The sequence below is a fragment of the Schistocerca cancellata genome, chromosome 4, assembly GCF_023864275.1.
Source record: "Schistocerca cancellata isolate TAMUIC-IGC-003103 chromosome 4, iqSchCanc2.1, whole genome shotgun sequence".
Lineage (NCBI taxonomy): Eukaryota > Metazoa > Arthropoda > Insecta > Orthoptera > Acrididae > Schistocerca > Schistocerca cancellata.
In genome coordinates this window covers 20905019-20919141 of record NC_064629.1, presented here as the reverse complement: position 1 = coordinate 20919141, position 14123 = coordinate 20905019, and positions in this window count along the sequence as shown.

The following is a 14123-nucleotide window of genomic DNA, read 5'->3' as shown; positions in this document are numbered from 1 at the left end:
TTAGTTAATTTATTGTTGAATTCAGAATTTTTAACAAAGTTTGCGAAATATCACATACCTCATGGAGTTTTCACATTATAACAATTTACAGATACATTATTGAGATTTACGTTTTTTGAGGAAAATAGACATTCTCATATTTGCACATAGGTATTTAACATTTTACATTATTGATAAATATGAGCATTCCGCTTAGAAAAATGGTTGGTTGGTTCTGAGCACTATGGGACTTAACATTTGAGGTAATCAGTCCCCTAGAACTTAGAACTACTTAAACCTAGCTAAGCTAAGGACATCACACACATCCATGGCCGAGGCAGGATTCGAACCAGCGACCGTAGTGGTCGTGCGGTTCCAGACTAAAGCACCTAGAACCGCTCGGCTACACCAGACGGCCGCTCAGATAAATGATTGGCCTTTAAACACACCACACACAGTAAAGCTAATGCAGAGGTACTACAGGGTAATTACACTATCTTATACGTTAAATACTATCGCTAGTGAAGTTCCACCAAAAAAGGAAGGACTTTTAACTAAAGGCGAACGTACTTCTTTGAAGTGATTGGCTATAAACATTTTCCACTACCACTAGCAATTGAACACACACAAAGAATTTAATTGGGTGGAACTCACATACTTAAAATAGTTCTGACTGGATGGCTAACGGTAGGTGAAACTTACGACTAAAATGTAATCTATAGCCACTCACACGTAAGCGCACCCCTTTTTCTTTGCGAATTTATGACAGAGCGCACTTTTAGGGTGCGGGTGAACACTACTCTCTCCCGTACTTTCTCCCAAGAAAACGGGGTACCCCAGGGTTCCGTGCTGAGTGTTGTCCTGTTTGCCATCGCCATAAATCCAATTATGGATTGTCTCCTTCCTGATGTCTCGGGCTCCCTCTTTGTGGACGATTTTGCGATCTACTACAGCTCTCAACGGACCAGCCTTCTTGAACGACGTCTTCAAGGATGTCTCGATCGCCTCCACTCTTGGAGCATCGAAACCGGCTTCCGTTTCTCACCCAGTAAGACCGTTTGTGTCAATTTTTGGCGACTCAAGGAGTTTCTTCCGCCCTCCTTACATCTAGGTCCTGTCAACCTTCCGTTTTCAGACGTCGCTAAATTCTTGGGTCTTATGTTTGACAGAAAACTGTGCTGGTCCTCCCACGTTTCCTATCTTTCGGCTCGCTGTCTGCGATCGCTTAACACCCTCCGTGTCCTGAATGGTACCTCCTGGGGAGCGGACCGAGTGGTCCTTCTCCGCCTCTATCGCGCCTTAGTGCGCTCGAAATTGGATTATGGAAGCATAGTCTACTCCTCTGCTCGGCCGTCTATTCTTCGGCGTCTCGACTCTATCGACCACCGTGGATTACGTTTAGTGTCGGCAGCTTCTTACACCAGCCCTGTGGAAAGCCTTTATGCTGAGACTGCTGAACCTCCGCTGTCCAATCGGCGAGCACTCCTTCTCAGTCGTTATGCTAGCCATCTGTCTTCCATGCCTGCTAATCCAGCCCATGACATTTTTTCGACGCCTCCTTTGATGTAGGGTATGCAGGCCGCCCTTCCTCCCTACTACCACCGGGAGTCCGCTTCCGTCAACTGCTCCATTCTCTTTCCTTCCGCTTTCCTAAAACCTTCTTGACAACTTGGGGTACAGCACCGTCTTGGCTCCATCCCCGGATCTGCCTGCTCCGTGACCTTTGTCAATTTCCCAAGGATGGTACCCCTACACTTGTTTATCGTCGGGCATTTGCTGCTCTATGTGCACAAATGACGGACGCCACATTTATTTACACCGACGGCTCGAAAACATCGTTAGGTGTAGGGAGTGCCTATATTGTTGGCGACACCCCAAATCAATTTCGGCTTCCCGACCAGTGTTCGGTTTATACTGCGGAGCTTTACGCTGTTCTCCAGGCTGTCCACTACATCCGCCGCCATCAGCGGATACAGTACGTTATCTGCTCAGATTCTCTCAGTTCTCTCCTCAGTCTCCAAGCTCTTTACCCTGTGCACCCTCTGGTCCACCGGATTCAGGACTGTCTGCGTTTGCTCCACTTTGGGGGGCGTCTCGGTGGCGTTCCTCTGGCTCCCGGGACACGCTGGTATCTGTGGGAATGAGGCGGCCGATATAGCGACCAAGGCTGCAGTCTCTCTTCCTCGGCCAGCTATTCAGTCGCTTCCCTTCACCGATCTACGGAGCGGTTTATGTCGCAAAGTTGCTCATTTATGGCATGCGCATTGGTCAACACTTTCCCGTAATAAATTGCGAGAAGTGAAAGCCCTTCCTTGCGCTTGGACCTCTTCCTCCCGAACGCGTCGTCGGGAGGAGGTAATTTTAGCTAGACTCCGGATAGGGCACTGTCTTTTTAGCCATCAACATCTTTTAAGCGGTGATCCTCCCCCACTCTGTCCCCACTGCTTTCAGCTGTGGACTGTAAGACACCTTTTAATTGAATGCCCCTATGTTAATCCGTTACGCTCCCGTCTACAGCTATCGCCTGATCTATCGTCGATTTTAGCAGATGACACGCACTCAGCCGACCGTGTTCTCCAGTTTATTAGAGACAGTGAAATGACGTCAGTCATTTGAAGCTTTTTTTGGGGACAACCACCCCCTTTCTGTAGTGGATTTTAAGCATTCCTTTTATTTTTAGTTTCTCCAATTTTATGATTTTGTTCCCATTGCTGCTGGTTTTAAATTTCGGTTTTTTACTGTCTTAAGTCACGGGCTGGGCGCTAATGACCATAGAAGTTTTGCGCCCTAAAACCGAAAAAATCTGCAATCTTGATGACCTTCACTGCCGCCATCTTAGGTAACAGTACTTCAGCTCCAAACCTGCCTTGTTTCAATACTTGTGAGAACCAAAATCTGCCCTCCTCCCAGCTCCATGGAAAGCTACCCTTTCAGCTCAAAATCACAACTCGTCATAATTTGCTACATTACAGTGGTGATCATAATTTGATGACTCTAAAGAATATGAGAACTACATTCTAACAGCTTCAGGTAATTCGATGAAAATGTTACGCTGTTGAAATACAGAATTATTTAAGCTTTTAAGGTGAATTTGGTTTTTGCAGTATTCACCATTTACCGCGCCTCATCTCCTAAACTCTGTCGTACAACATATAGTACACGTCAATAACGTGTGGAAACGTTTTGGCTAATAGTCAGTAACAGTGAAGTAATAATCTAAAATGATTTGATGCGGAATTTTTAGCAAAGATTCGAAATGCAGTGAAAGTTTTCCCTCACACTTTCTGTGGGGGAGGGGTGGTAAAGGGGGAAAAGTTTCGGAAAGGAATGAATTTATGTTTACAGTCTGTTGGAGGACAGTGGGTGGGAGTTAGTTTCACTAGACGAGATCAGTATTGTGTGCTTTAGTGGCGCGACGCCAGTTCCAGTGCGCTGTGAACATTCTGCTAATATAGGTGCGGCAGCTGTAGCGGAAGCAGCTAAGGCAAAACATGCTGCGCTGCTATCGATTTGCATGAATTTTGAGCGTGCGAAAGTACACCAAAGTTAGAAAAGAGGAGGAAGACCGTGTATCATTGCAAGAGGTACTCAGGAGTGCTAAGCAGTCCCATAAATGTTCCTAAATCGTGAAGGACGAGCGTGTAACATTTTAGTAACAGAAATTGCGTGACGGTGTGGACGGACGCAAGTTCGTACTAAATTATGTAAGTCTGCAGGCTTTCGTTGCCGTTGTCACTGAAGTTAAAATCTTTTGGGTTATTAGACCGCGTCATGTTTCTTCTAAAATGTTCGACGTTTTGATCCCGCTCTTCCTCAGGATCTTTTGGTGTCCACTACTGCTAGAACACTGTTAGATTTTTTCCTTTAGTGTTATTTGTTCACCTTTTACAAAGGTGGGCTGGCAGCGGATTACATCTACTCCGCTCTTCAGCCACAAGAATTACAATAATTGAGAAAAACGAGACAGAAAAGTAACAAATCGGAGGTTAAAAAACAGGAGATACAATAAATAAACATGAAGCCGTTCACACTCGACGAAAATACTGTCAGCACTGCACACAAACACTGACGAATCAGACAGTACAAGTGAACGAGGAGCGTGGCGGCGAAAAACACAAAATCACAATCACGACGGCACAGACACTAAACTGATGGAGATGATCTCTGGCGCGCAAATGTCCACTTAGCGTGTGCGAGTCCGAGGACCTGCCAAGGGGGGAGGAAGGTGGTGGAGGAGGGAGAGAGGAGAGCGGAGATGCCAATGGCAGGGGAGGTGGGGGGGAGGAATGAAGGAGGGGGTTGGGGAGCCCGGGGGGAGGGGGGAGGAATGGAGGATGGAGGGAAGGGGAGAGCAGGGAAGAGAGGGTGCCCTAAGAAAAGGACACAGGAAGTGGGAGGGGAGGATCAAAGTTGATAGGAGGGGTAGATGGAGGGGAGGAGGGCATCAGGGAGGGTAGCTGGCGGAAGCCACCTTGGGAGAGGGTATGGAGAATAGAGAGATGGAGAGCAGGTGGGACGTGGAAATACAGGCGCGGCAGTGGGCGGCGGACAGGGGTGGGAGAGGATGTGAGGGACAAGTGGGTGAGGGGGATCTAGTTTACGGGAGCTGTATAGGATCCGTATCCATTCGAGGAAGAGGTGGTGGGGGAATGGAATAAGATCGTACAGGATCCACGTGGGGGAGGGGAGACGGATAAGATAGGTGAGGTGGAGAGCATGGCGTTCAAGGATTTGAAGGGATTTGTAAAAGGTAGGAGGGGCAGAGATCCAGGCAGGATGGGAGTAGCAGAGGATAGGGTGGATGAGGGATTTATAGGTGTGGAGGATGGTGGAGGGGTCCAGATCCCATGTACGGCCAGAAAGGAGCTTGAGGAGACAGCCAGGAGATTACCTTGGCTTGGACTGTCCGGAGATGGAGGGTCCAGGAGAGGCGATGGTCAAGGGTGACGTCAACGTACTTCAGGGTGGGGGTGAGGACGATAGGATGGCCATAAATGGTGATAGAGAAATCAAGGAGGTGGAAGGAAGGGGTGGTTTTGCCTACAATGATCGCCTGAGTTTTGGAGGGATTGAGCTTAAGCAACCACTGGTTGCACCAAGTGGTGAACTGGTCAAGATGGGATTGGAGAAGGTTCTGGGAGCGCTGCAGGGTTGGGGCAAGGGCAAGGAAAGCGGTGTCATCGGAGTGCTGGAGGTGGATGGGGGGTGAAGGCGGCGACATGTCCGCCGTATACAAGAGATACAGAAGAGGGGAGAGGACGGAACCTTGGGGCACACCGGCGGCGGGGAAAAAGGTGTAGGAATCCGTGTTATGGATGGTGACGTAGGAAGGACGTTGGGAAAGACACGAGCCGATCAGACGGACGTAGTTAATAGGAAGAGCGAAGGTTTGAAGCTTGAAGAGGAGAGTGGAATGCCACACGCAGTCATAGGCTCGTTCAAGATCAAGGGATAGCAGAGCGACGGGAATTAAGCTGTTCGGAGAGGAGAGGAGATGAGTGAGGTGAAGGTCATCGGAAGAGAAGGATGGCCGAAAGCCACACTGGGTAACGGGAAGGAGGCGGTGCTTGACAGATGCTGGTGGATGCGTCGGCTTAGGATGGATTCCATGACCTTGCTGAAGACTGAGGTAAGGCTGATGGGACGGTAGGAGGAGACAGCGGCAGAGGTTTACCGGGTTTAAGGAAAATAAGGATACAGGAGGTTTTCCACAGGTCGGGGTAGTAGCCGGTGGACAGGACTAGATTAGAGTCTGGCCAGGGTGCAGAGGAAAGAGGCAGGAGCTTCACGAAGGTGACGATAGGTGACACGATCGTGACCAGGAGCGGTGTTGCGTATTGTGCGGAGTGTAGCGATGAGATCCTGTGTAGTGATAGTCAGAGATGAGTGTCGCATCCACTTATAAAGAGGGAATTTTCTGGCGTTAGTGCTGGAGAAGTGATAGTATTGGTTAAAATTCGTGTGGCTACCATTGGTGGGCATAGTCATAGGCTAATACAGAAGAAGGGGCCTTGGTAGCTCATCTCCTGCGGATACCATTGGTGGTCGTCGTCATTGGGTAGAAAGGCAGTGTTCCACATTTCTGCTGGAGAAGGGTTATTGGTTGAATTGCCTGCTACCGCTATTGGTTGCCGTTAGTGTTCCTTAATGCGTTCTTTAACAGCTCTTCCCGTTTCGCCTATATACACTTTCCCGCAGCCACATGACACTTGATAGACGCCTGCATTGTGGAGGTAATCAGGTGCATCCGTTTTCCGTCGGAAAAAGCCTTATTTTGTTTTGACTAAAGAAAGATGTCTGAATACCATTTTCTTTAAAATTCTGCTTATGCGGTCAGTGACCCCAGAAAAGAACGGTAACGTGACGGAGTGAGAAGGCGGTTCCTCGTCATTTTTATTAGCGGTATAAATATTCCGCCTAAAAGCCCTGTCGATTAAATAACTATTATACCCATTTGCCTTCAACGTCCTCTTTAAAAAATTCAACTTCGATTCTAAGTTGTCGTCATCGCTGATACGGAAGGCACTTGAACAGTGTTGAGTACTGCCTGCTTCTGGGTTGGGTGGTGGTGCGAAGTGGCATCTAAATACCTGTTCTTTACTCTGCTTTCTGTACACTCTGAGACGTAGTGTTATCAGATCTTCTGTATACCAATACATCTAGGAACAGGAGACAGACCTCACTCTAAACCTCCAAGGTGCATTTTATTTTGGGGTGAATTCCATTTAAGAAATTGTGGAATGCATGAAGTTCTTCTTCGCCGTGTGGCCATATAACAAATGTATCGTCCACGTAGCGGAGCCAGCAAGAGTGCTTCAAAGGAGCACTACTTAACGCCTGTTGCTCAAAATGTTCCATAAAAACGTCAGCTGCAACTGGCGAAATGGGTGAACCTATAGCAAGGCCGTCAACCTGTTCATAGAATTCACCATTCTACTTAAAATAGCTAGAGCGAAGACATAATTGAATTGACAAACATCTTGTAATAGAACTGTCCAGTCTGGAGTCTCAGGTTTTTCACTTTCCGAAAGTGAATGGTGCTCCAGATATTTGTGACTTGATTCAATTATGTCTACGCTCCAGCTATTTTAAGTACAATGGTGAAATCTATGAACGGGTTGACGGCCTTGCTATGGGTTCACCCCTTTTGCCAGTTGCAGCTAACGTTTTTATGGAACATTTTGAGCAACAGGCGTTAAGTAGTGCTCCTTTGAAGCCTTCTTGCTGGCTCCGCTACGTGGACGATACATTTGTTATATGGCCACACGGTGAAGAAAAACTTCATGCGTTCCACAATTTCTTAAACGGAATTCACCCCAAAATAAAATAAACCTTGGAGGTTGAGAGTGAGGTCGTATCCCGTTCCTAGATGTTCTCGTATACAGAAGATCTGATAACACTCCAGGTCAGTGTACCGAAAGCCGACTAACAAAAACAGGTATTTAGATGCCACTTCGCACCACCACCACCACCACCACCACCCAGCCCAGAAGCAAGCAGTACTCAACAATCGGTCTTCCCGTGCCTTCCGTATCAGCGATGACAACTTAGAATCGAAGTTGAATTTTTTAAAGAGGACGTTGAAGGCAAATGGGTATAATAGTTATTTAATCGACAGGGCTTTTAGGCGGAACATTTATACCGCTAATAAGAATGACGAGGAACCGCCTTCTCACTCCGTCACGTTACCGTTCTTTTCTGGGGTCACTGACCGCATAAGCAGAATATTAAAGAGAAATGGTATTAGACATCTTTCTTTAGTCAAAACAAAATAAGACTTTCTCCGACGGAAAACGGATGCACCTGATTACCTCCACACTGCAGGCGTCTATCAAGTGTCATGTGGCGGCAGCAAAGTGTATATAGGCGAAACGGGAAGAACTGTTAAAGAACGCATTAAGGAACACGAACGGCACATGCGGCTAAATCAAAGTGCAAAATCGGCAGTAGCGGAACATCAAGAGAACTGTGGCTCTGACATCGATATTAATAACGAACGTGTACTGGCTAAAGAAACAAACATTTATAGAAGAAAGGTCAGAAAAGCGGTTGAAATTTCTAAGAATTCATCTAATTTCAATAGAGGACGGCTATAGGCTTCCGGAATCGTGGCTCCCCGCCATCAAGGAAGTAAATACGCGGCCACGGTGTGTGAGCGGCATAAACAACGCGCTGCAAATCACCTAGGCGGACAATATTTTGGGTAAACATTCCCTCTCTTGCTCTGTCCGTTTCGAATCTAGCCACTGATGACGACCAACCAATAGCGGTAGCAGGCATTTCAACCAATAATCCTTCTCCAGCACAAGTGTGGAACAGTGCCTTTCTATCCAATGAAGGTGACCACCAATGGTATGCACAGGAGATGAGCTACTATCTGTATCGGCCTATGACTATGGCCCACCAATGGTAGCCACATTTTAACCAATACTATCACTTCTCCAGCACGTACGCCAGAAAATTCCCCCTTTATAAGTGGACGCGACACTCGTCTCTGACAGTGATCTAGCTGTAGTGGACACCATAAGATCCTGAGGAAGATCCCAGCAGCGGGGTCGAAACGTCGAACATTTTAGAAGAAACATGACGCGGCCTAATAGCCCAGAAGATTGTAACTTCAGTTCCTACAACCTTAATTTTTGAAACATCTGCGTTACTAACTGCCCAAGGACAACATACCTTTTGTACGTGTTGGCAGTTATGAGAAGATTAAAAGATATCAGCAGGCTGAATTTTAATCGTCGTTAATAGTACTGACTACAAAACGCAAAATAACTGGTTAAAGGCTCAGCAGTCCGCGCAGAATAGGGTGGCCGGTAGATGAGATGGCAGAGCACGTGGGAGGAGAGCGGTAATGGTGGGGGTTATGGGCAGGCGCTGTGGGAAGTGCCGATCTATTCTGAAACCTACGCTCACAGTTCCTGTAAATATTAAGTGGACTGCCTCCACTCCCATACTTGATAGGTGACCAATAAGATCTGTCAACTGTTTTGGTTAGTATGTAAAAATAATTCCGGCGAAAATGCAGATACTTATTTTCGCCTGGCTTCTAAACCATATGTAACTTTGAGAGAAATGTCATGAGTGGCAGCCGAGCGGTCTAGGGCGCTGCAGTCATGGACTGTCCGGCTGGTCCCGGTGGAGGTGGGAGTCCTCCCTCGGGCATGGGTGTGTGTGTTGGTCCTTAGCTTAATTTAGGGACTGATGACCTTAGCAGTTAAGTCCCGTAAGATTTGACACATTTGAACATTTTTTCATGAGTGGCGAATATTGAGTAAAACCATAACATTTAAATGGTTGCTATGTTGAAATTTGCTTCTTTAGACAGTATCACCTCTCTAACATGTTATGCAGACATGACGGTGGGAGAATTCTGAAACAGTGGTTTATTAACTTCATGAAGTTAGGAACTGAAGGAAAGAATGGTCAGTAGCTTATGGAAAAGCACATCCTCAGTACAAAACATGTTAAGTCTTCACTTAGGTTGCACCAAAATCCGTAGCATTCATCGTTTCACCAGCTATCGATTGCCCTTAAAAATTACGTTCTTTCGTCGGAAAAATGTGTAGTTAGTGGAATAAAATGGCAGACGTTCTGCTTAATAATCGTAAGGCAAAATTCTCTCCTTTGTCTAGTATCATTTGCTAAAATCTCGTTTCGATATCTCAAACAGGTTCATGAAATATGGGGAATGTTGTAGATATTTCAATCTGGTTTTACCGCTGACGCGGCGAGATAGGAAATGAGTGTGCCTCATCAGATAAATTTTCTCGAGGTCACAGACACACCTCCACTTAAGTCCACAGAAAAATTGAATGAGTTAGCTAAATTTCGTAAGTAGTAACGTTATGCAATATTCACTAAACGCAAAATTATAGCGACGTATATTTTTCATTGCAAACTTTCCGAATTTCGCGCAGTGTCTTGATTCCACGTAAATGACTGTGACCATTAACGGAGTGATATATGCATCATCAGATAGAAAGCTAAAAATAAAGTAAAAATTAATTTTTCCCCCGAATGATTTCTATAAAGTCGTTGGAGAAAGATGACAGGGGATGGCAGGGCGTCTGTATGGAACCCGTAATTGCAGCGCGTTGCTGACCGGTCGAAAACGGGCAGACAACGTTGACCTACCCCTCCGAACAAACGAGTTAACATGCCTAATGTTTCGGACGGAAACTGGTAGCTGCGCATCGGCCACCGCATCCAAATATATTCACAAATGTATTACATTGGACATACTAAGACATTTCTGCTTATGTTTAATTCATTTTTATTCATATTTGTATCCAATTGATCTCCTTCAGCGTTCAGTTTCTCAACACAGCGTTAGCTACGTTCCACAAAATACGCTGTTCGGATATCAACTCCATAAGCTGCTCATATGAGACAGAAGCGGCCAGCCGACATTTCTGGGCGAATGTTTAAATAATAAGGTAGGAAGAATTATCCACCCTGTTCCTGCCAGTGCGCGCGACACAAATACTGCATCCGTCGCCTAGTGGTTCGTTGCTGTTACACTTCCCCCACTCTTCCAGCCAAGCAAATAGCTGCGACAAATTGAGACGGGCAAAACTTCTTTTCAGAAATCCGATCAGAACTGGTCAACCACTGTAATGAAAGTTTTTTTCATGACTCACCACTCTCACAAAATAAGTGAAAGGAAGCTACATTGCTTTTTATTTCAGTTCACTAGACCTCTATTTTTATCTGGATTGATCTTTTTAAATAACTTATAAAGAGAAGTAATAATTTTGTTAGTCCCTATTAATTTTGAGATAGTTTTAAACATTGTTCGCTGTAAAAGTTACAAATATTGCAACAAAATACTAAATATTTATCAAATGGGATATTTTAAGAATAAGACTTGTTCTTCTTATATTTCATATTTTAATTGAAAAAACACAGTATAAAATTATAAGTTACTGTATATGCTCTCATTTACTCAGATTTTATTTATATAATCCTTTTTGCATACGTATGTGGTAATACTGAGACACTTCAGTCGACGTGTTTTTCTTCAGTGAATATTAGTCCTGCTTTTGAAAATATTCGTTAACAGGGCACTACTGTTGGTGTGATGCATAACACTTTTAGAACAAATTGATACAGCGTTGGCCACTGAAATTCTCTTCTTTCTCTAGAGTTAAAGGGACCGCTGTTCCTGGGCTAAATACTTTTCCTGGGCTAAATACTTTTCCTAGTGGACAGCTGCCACACTTTGCGCCTGGTGACTTGGTTGAAGCTGACCAGTAGTTTCACCAAAGTCCTTCCAGGTTGAAGCTCAGGCATTACAGTGGTGAATGGTTCAGAAATGAGCTGTGTTCTTGTTGAACAACCAACGCTTACATTTCTGCAATGTAGCAATCCTGAAGGATTTTGTGCTGAAAATACTTGATTGAATCGGAGGTTTAGTAAAGTTGCCTGACCAATTCGTTCGCGGAGATAACCCCAAAACAGACAACCGTTTAAGGAAATTATAAACCAGTGACTGTTTCTTGAGGATATTCTTTATTTTCGTCTTCATAAGATTTAAATTGTCATTCCATTAATCTTGGCAATATTTTAATTTTTGAATGTGAGACTGTTCAAAAGGTTCAAATGGCTCTGAGCACTATGGGACTCGACTGCTGTGGTCATCAGTCCCCTAGAACTTAGAACTACTTAAACCTAACTAACCTAAGGACATCACCGAAACCTGTTAAAAATTAGTAAAGCCTGTTGCATTATCTCCCACTATGTATCTTCTAAGTGGAAGAGGATAGATTTTGATAACTTTTGACTAAAAATAGCGAGGCAAAAAATTACGGGATATTTATTTTAAAGAAATCTTTACAACATTTCATAAATAGTTACATCTGGTTTCAGTCGCTCGTCTTCAAAATTTCCTTGCATTTCAGCAGGTTTGCTTAAAGCAAGGGTCACCTTCTCAAAAACATAATTCCTTTGACCTCAATAATTGTTCTGTATAGACACCGGAGTTGGGTGTTGCACAGTGTTTCAAAGAATGTGCAAAGCATGGGATATGTGGAAGTTTGACAAGCTTGGTAGTTACTCATACTTGACGCATTGTCCGTTATTATGGAGATTATTATAAAATCGATATTAATTTGGTAATAGCAGACTTCATCCAGTTTGAGATGTTTTCTGAAGTGCGTGTCTCTCAAAACTGTGAGCACTGTAAAACGTATGGTTATAGTTCTCTCCTCATCCATGAAATGAAGTGTGCAGCGAGAACATAGGAACTGTTACTTACCCTCGTCCACGCATCAGACGCAAGACACAGCCTTTGCGGCAACTAAATAATTTCTTAACGAAGTACTGAGGATGCAAACTGAGAATTAGTTTGACAACTTTTTTCGACTTGGTAGATTAAAATTAGGGCAAAGCATATATATAACTTTTCTTAATTTGTGTATTCAACTATAGAGGATAGTATTCTCTGCAATGCATTTTTAAGTGCTGTACGTCTAATGCCACGCTTGTATTTAATGTGAGCAGCTTTATAGTATTACGTTTATTAGTTGTTGTAAATGAAAAGCTGTTGCGGGTGAGGGCATCACAAAGCGAAACAAATCAGGACTTCGTCCAGAACCTGATACCGATGGGCTGGATGCAGCTTCAGGCCCAATTTGCCAGAAGTCGCTGAGGCACGTAATTAAAGAGCGTCGGCGAGCTCTCCGGCGACATCAGCGGCACCCTTCCATAGAGCACCTAATAACCTTTAAGCGGCTCCGTGTCCGCTATCCCCAGCTTATAAAACAACGGAAACAGGAGTGTCGGGAGAGATACTTGTCGACCATTTGGCGCCGTACATCACTTTACCAAGTCTGGGTACCAGACCCCAACAGGTGTTCCTGTCATTTACATAGTGGCGTGTTACCTACCCGCGCAAACACGATTGCCAATCACTGTTGGGCACTACGCTCGAGCCTCTGCGGCAGAGAACTGCCCCCTCCCGCAGCCTTTCGCATCCTCAAACGGCGAATGGAAAGGAAAGACCTTCAGTTGACTACACGCCACAGTGAACCCTATACGCCCCATCTACAGAATGGGAGCTCATCAGCGAGCTTGCACATTGCCCTGACACAGCTCTTGGGCCAGATCGGATCCATCGTCACATGATTAAACATCTCTCGTCTGACTACAAGCGATTTCAACTCGTGATCTTCAACCGGATGTGGTGCGATGGCGTCTTTTCCTTGCCCTGGCGGGAGAGCACAATCATACCAGTGCTGAAACCCGGCAAAAACCAGATTGATGTGGATAGCTATCGGCCCATCAGCCTCACAAACCTTGTTTGTAAGGTGTGTCGTATGGTGTGTCGGCGGTTGGGTTGGGTCCTGGAGTCACGTGGCCTACTGGCTCCATGCCAGGCTGGCTTCTACCTGGGTCGCTCTACCACTGAATCTTGTCCCTCGAGTCTGCCATCCGAGCAGCCTTTTCCAGACACCTTGTTGCCGTCTTTTTTGACTTACGAAAAGCGTATGAAAGCACGTGGCAACACATCCTTGCACATTGCATGAATGGGGTTTGAGCGGCCCACTCCCGATTTTTATCCAGTATTTCCTGTCGCTACGTACTTTCTTGTCAAAGATGGTGTTTTCCATAGTCCCCCATATCCAGGAGAAACTGGTCCAGAAGGCCTCTGTATTGTCTCTAGTTTTAGTGCCCATTAACGGTCTAGCAGGAGCTGTAGGGCGTCCACTTCACCCTCCCTGTATGCACGACTGACGTGGCTTCATCGTCGTCAGCTGAAGCGGAAGCACTGGCAGCACCCAAATGCCATCCGCTGCCTGAGCACCACCAACTGGGATGCAGATAGCTCTAAGCTGCTGCTGCAGCTCAACAGAGCCCTTGTTCAATTCCGCCTTGACTATGGGAGTCTGGTTTATAGTTCGGTGCCACCCTCAGCGTTGTTTACTGGACAGTGCACCATTGTGGTGTTACAGGCAACGTGAACTTTGGGGATGAGTCCAGTGAAAAAGCGTCGTGGAGAAGGCAGGAGTCCCTCCATTAAAGGTTAGGTGTGCACAACTTCTCGCCTCTTATGTTGCACACATTCGTAGTTCTCCTGAGCATCCGAATTACCGTCTCCTTTTCCCGCTCACAGTGGTTGATCTCCCTCATTTGAGGCCCAG